Source organism: Salvia splendens, chromosome 4, assembly GCF_004379255.2.
Source record: "Salvia splendens isolate huo1 chromosome 4, SspV2, whole genome shotgun sequence".
NCBI classification, from domain to species: Eukaryota; Viridiplantae; Streptophyta; class Magnoliopsida; order Lamiales; family Lamiaceae; genus Salvia; species Salvia splendens.
Genome location: NC_056035.1, coordinates 3,848,315 through 3,854,314, shown reverse-complemented (window position 1 = coordinate 3,854,314; position 6,000 = coordinate 3,848,315).

Below are 6,000 nucleotides of genomic sequence, written 5' to 3'. Positions count from 1 at the left end.
TTATTTTTATCTTTATCATATTCTGTGGTAAATGGTGTCAATTGTTGATTGTATCAAGTTTTGACTAAAATATATTGGTAAATGGTGTCAATTGTTGATTGTATCAAGTTTTGACTAAATTGAACACACATAAGCTACAATTGAATATAACATTCTCCATAGTCTCATGCCCTTCCTTGTAAGACATAGGAGTACTATTTAACATTCGATTTCAAGAATGCCAAATCTCATCAGTGAAATTTTAATTATATACTATTTCATCCGTCCCATAATAGACATCACACTTTTTTTTTGTTTATCCTAAAAAAAAGATGTCACAAATTTTTTGTTTAAAAAGTTATATCTCACATTAATATAAATATAATATTTTCTCTTTCCACCTAATACATAAAACAACATCTGCTAAAATCCTGTGTCATTATCCAACTATGCCATCTATTATGGGACGAGTGAAGTAATATTTATTAGTGCTACTATATTAATAAGATCACTTACTCATATTTTTAAGATGTAGTATTAAAGCATGAGCTACTCTATTCTAATGTACATTGTATTTTCTACTATGAAAGTGCACTAAGTGACTAAACAATCATAATACATTAAAGTGGCAACTGTTGTACTAGCCACATGAATTGTTTATCAATAATTTAAAACGAATAAAGAACCAAGATTTGCGAAAAGTTATACCTAAAAGTGTTAGCAACACGATTAAATAATTATTGAAAACAATTATTAGTTTATATTATTAGCCTATAATTAATAGTAGTATGTCTGTATTCCAAATTCCTACTCCTCTTTCGCAAAGGGCACATGATAAAGGATTGAGATCCGTTGACCACTTCTGTAGCATAATTCATGATAATAATTTTAAAGGGTCAATTTTAATTTTAATTTTCTTTAATCTGGTCCTCTTATTTTACTATAAAGTGATAATACAAAGCGTATGATTTGATACAGTAATGAGTAAATTAAATAGGTCACACTCCCACACACAATTAATGTGAGAATAATCAATAATGAATGAATATTTAACACTAGAGTGTGGAACATGGCCACAATATATCTATGTCACAACATGTAATTATAGAGGTCTATAGAAAATGTAGAAAAGAAATACCAGTAATACTGCTACTGAATGATGATTGCAAATCCATGGACAGGTGAGGTAATACAAAGAGAATGTCACTTATTTTCATAATTAATTTTATCAAATTATAAAAAAATACTCCCTCCGTCCCGCACTACTCGCACTTATTTCCTTTTTGGGCGTCCCAAGTTACTTGCACTCTTTCCATTTTTAGTAAAAAATTTCACCTACAGCCGTCATTTTTGACTTTCCTATACACTCATTCCTTAATCTCCGAGCCGAAAAGGAAATAAGCGAGTAGCCCGGGACGGAGGGAGTATATGAAAAAATATCTATTTATGATAAGATGAAAACAGAGAAATTAAATATAGGCGTTGAATATTGAGATGGGTTAAAATGTTATTAATGCAGTGGCAGTGAGAAGGGCCCACAAAATAGATGTTTTGAAAAGAGTTGAATGAATGAAAAAGAAAAGGAGTTTATTGCACCCCACTTGTTGGTGGCGGATCCAGAACTTTTAATCTGAGGTACGAATTGTACGACAAATAATTATATTATATAAGGAGTATTAAAAATAATATAAAAATAGAAGCATAAGAAAACTAATAAATTAGTTTGTATTTGTAAAAAAACACAAAACAAAATAAGAAAAATAGTAAACTATTCAATTTTGAACTTTAATTCATACATAAGCATTAAAATTATAACTGAAATAAAAAATATATATATACCTAATCTTTGAAAGAAACTCAAATTCACAGTACTTACTATTAAGAATATAATTGAAAAAAATAAAAAATAAAAAAATGCAGTACATACTTAATCTTTGAAAAAGAAAATTGATTAACTGTATTTTCAAATTTTATATCAAAGAATATATTTCATATTATACTTAGTAAAAATGCAATAAAATAACTACATAGATATAAAAATAAATTGCAATAGATCATTTATAAATATTCTAGGCTAGTTGAATTTTCAATTTTGTAGCACATTAAGAATATAATTCAAATAAAAGTAAAAAAATATTAAAAAACTATCTAGAGATAGAAGTAAAATCAAATAAGATCATTGAGATAAAATAAAATAATTGAACTCCATGATATGTATAATAGTAAAAGGAAATGCACAACATTTAGAAATAATATGCATAAGGGGGATTCGAACACTGGCCAAAAAGTAGAAAGCCAAATGCTGAACCACAAGAGCTATTGCCAAGTTCACTACAATAATACATTAAGACGTAAATATTTGGGGGTACAGTGGTACCCCTTGTTCCAATGTGGCTCCGCCACTGCCACTCTTTAGTTATTAATCAGAGCAACAATACATTAGAAAAAGCTGGAAAAGTAATTTGTGATTGGCCATTAAAACAACTCATATCATCCTTAATTCATATGCAACACTTTTTTTGATTCTATTGTTCTCAATCACCAGTTCTGGGAGATGTACCTTAAGCCCATATATTATTGAAAATTATAGGGGTATTTTAGTATTTTTACTATTAGATTTATAAAAAGGGGGAGATAGAATATTTGTATAAAATACGATAAATTTCCCAAGATTTGTTTATTGGCAATAATATTTCAACAATCTTTCTTAGACGTAAATGTCGACATTTCCACAAAATTTATGACACACAATACACCAGAACTATGTGAAAAATAAGTGATCCATCAGTAAAAGTTAAGTTAAATGTGGTGTTTGGATTCCTTCTTCTTTTAAAAGATGATCAATAATGGTTACTCATTGACACTGTAATAACTTTAATTTCTGACCTATAGATTATAAGGGAATCGTCTTATCTATGGATATGTGCTTCATTGTTGGTGTTTGCAGGGTTTCATTATTGTGTTAATGTTGTTGGTTTGAATGAAGTTGTGCAAGTTACTAATAAATTTTTTGGTGTCACTTAGAATTCAAATTTATCATGCAAATATGAAATATGTATCGCTAGGGGGTCGAAACAATAGACCAATCACTATCAAGATATATTCAATAGTAGTACTCCTAATAAATAAGTTTGAAAAAAAGGTATATATTGATCAAGTCCCTCGCCATTTCACTCGTTTCCATATTTGAATTTGTGTACCGCAAGATATGATGGATCTTGAAAATCAACGCATTAATTGCATAATGGACAAGGTAGGAAAGAATTCATTTATTGATAGCTCCTGCTCTTTATTATTTTCACACACAATTAATTATAGAGTAAAGGCCAAAATTGGTCCTGAACATATGGTCATTTTATGTTTTTGGTCCTAAACATTATCTTTTGGATTTTTTGGTTCTGAACATATGAAAATTTGATCATTTTGGTCCTGGACTAACTATTACGTTAAAAAATCCATACATTACTTCACTCCACATTCAAAATACATACCTTACTACCAAGAAATTCAAACATTACTAAATCTATTGATGTCAAATAAAACTTTTACATCATGATTCCAGTCCACATTCATGCCAAAATACATACATTACTTCAACTAATCAGTTAGGATTTAAGAGTAAAGGCCAAAATTGGTCTTGAACATATGATCATTTACGTTGACCGTTAGTTTTTAACGGAACAGTTAGTCCAGGACCAAAATGATCAAATTTTCATATGTTCAGGACCAAAAAATCCAAAAGATAATGTTTAGGACCAAAAACATAAAATGACCATATGTTCGGGACCAATTTTGACCATTACTCTTAATTATATAGACTATATATGTAGATAGCTCATTGTATGATAATTTTAACCGTACATGTGATTTTCACACACTAATAAAACGCCCATTGTAATAGTAGTACTATTATTTTTCGACTTAGTATAATGTAATTAGCTCAAACTGATAGTGTAATTGGTTTGCCGAGTAATTTTAAATGACAATACCTAACTCCAAAAGTTTTAGAGTATAAATACGCCACTGACTACTTGCGACAAAAACTAAAAAAAAACTATAGTATTGATTGTTATAAATTTAAAGAGACATTCCAAAAATTATTAAGTAAAAGTAATAAAAACAAAATTAAAAGGTATAGGACCACTCTGCCAAGAAATTGTGATTTTGTTGTTCTTTTATTTAGAGAGATAAAACATTATTGATCTGTTATTCCTTATTTGTTTTCCCTGCACATTACTCAACATCCAATAATAACACTCTTTTCTTATCTGGTTGATTCTGCATTCTTCATTATTGGAACTGCTCATTTTGTTTTTATATTTTTATTCCCCCTCTTCATTAGCAAATAAAATTATAATCTCTTTGTATATTAGTATTTAATATGCCATGCTTTTATTTCTTGTCTGATGGTGCAATTTTTTGTTCATTTTTTCCTCAAAGGAAGGGTTCATGCTGTTTTTCAACCGAACACACACCAACAAAAATACTCCATAAATAAAAATATCATTACATGCAATGTATGCATCTGTGACTGTAAGTAAACGATTTGACTAATTTTGACCTATAAGATTTTAACATTTATGCAGATATATGAAAAGTGACAATTATCACCAACAAAAGTGCAAATTATACCGCTCAAACGTGTCATATATTCTTGTACATACGTCAAAACAGTATATTTACACCTCATTGCAGCATTAGTCCATATAGTAGTACTATTATTTTCAATTTTAGTCGTCCACAAAATTAATTTTATATATTTATTGTAATTATATATCTCTTTAAAGTGAGTATCAATTTTTGCGAACAATATTTCAACTATTTTTTTTCTTTATCTCTTCTACCATTCTAATTTTCCATAAAAATGTGACACTCACTATTAAAACTAATTTTCTTTAACAGATGTAGTATGTGCCAATGAATATTATTTATAATTGATCACCATTTGGCTCAGCACGAATTTTAAGAAATTTACTCCCTTTGTCTCAAATAGTTTGTCTCACTTTGACCGGGTACGGTTTTTAAGAAATGTAATAAAAAGTGAGTTGAAAAAATTAGTGCAATATGAGTCATACTTTTATATATTAGTTTTATAATAAAATGTGAGTAGGAATGAGTTAGTGGGATATGGGATCCACTATAAAAAATGGTAAAAAGTGAAATGAGACGGACTGAAATTGAAAAATGGGACAAACTATCTGGGACGGAGGGAGTAATAGAAAGTGAGTTGAAAAAATTAGTAGCATGCGAGCCATATAATTATATATTAGTTTTATAATAAAATGTGAGTGAAAATGAGTTAGTGAAATGTATGGTTCACTGTCAAAAATAGTAAAAGTGAAAGGTGGTAAGCTTATAAGGATGAATGAAAATAGAAATAAGTGATAAATTTTTAGGGATAGGGGGAGTAACATGCTTTTACTACGAGTCACGAGATGCATACCTCATTCGTCAATCCTTTGTAGATTAATTTGAAATTATTGTTTTGTGTCCTTATTCATTTTGGTGTAACAATTTAGCTATAATTAGGAGAATATATTTGGTTTGATGGTCTACGGAAAAGTGATAAAGTTGATGTTGTATTATTATGATGAAACTTGCTCCATCACAATTCACACATACGAAAATTCGGTAATTAATAATCGAAGTAAAGTGAACTTTTGATTTATAACTAATTAAAAGGTTTTGTGCTAAAAAAGTGGGCCTCTGATTTATGTGCCCTTACTAAGAAATTCAACATTATAAATTACCCTGCCATTTTCCAAAATGAAAATTTGAAGACTAAAGCTAGTTTCAACTCTCGATAGCAAGTATTCTCAAAATTCACCATTTCAAATGTTTCTAAAACCTCTGTTCTGATTCAAATTTCGAAGAAGAAATATATCTATTAAAATTTCGGATATAAATTCGAGTCATAAATTGATCAGGCTGAAAATAGATTCGAGTTGTTGACCAATAAAACCTATTTTTCTCTTATAAAAAAGAAAAATATCACGAAATTAAGTAAAAATAAGTAGTAGA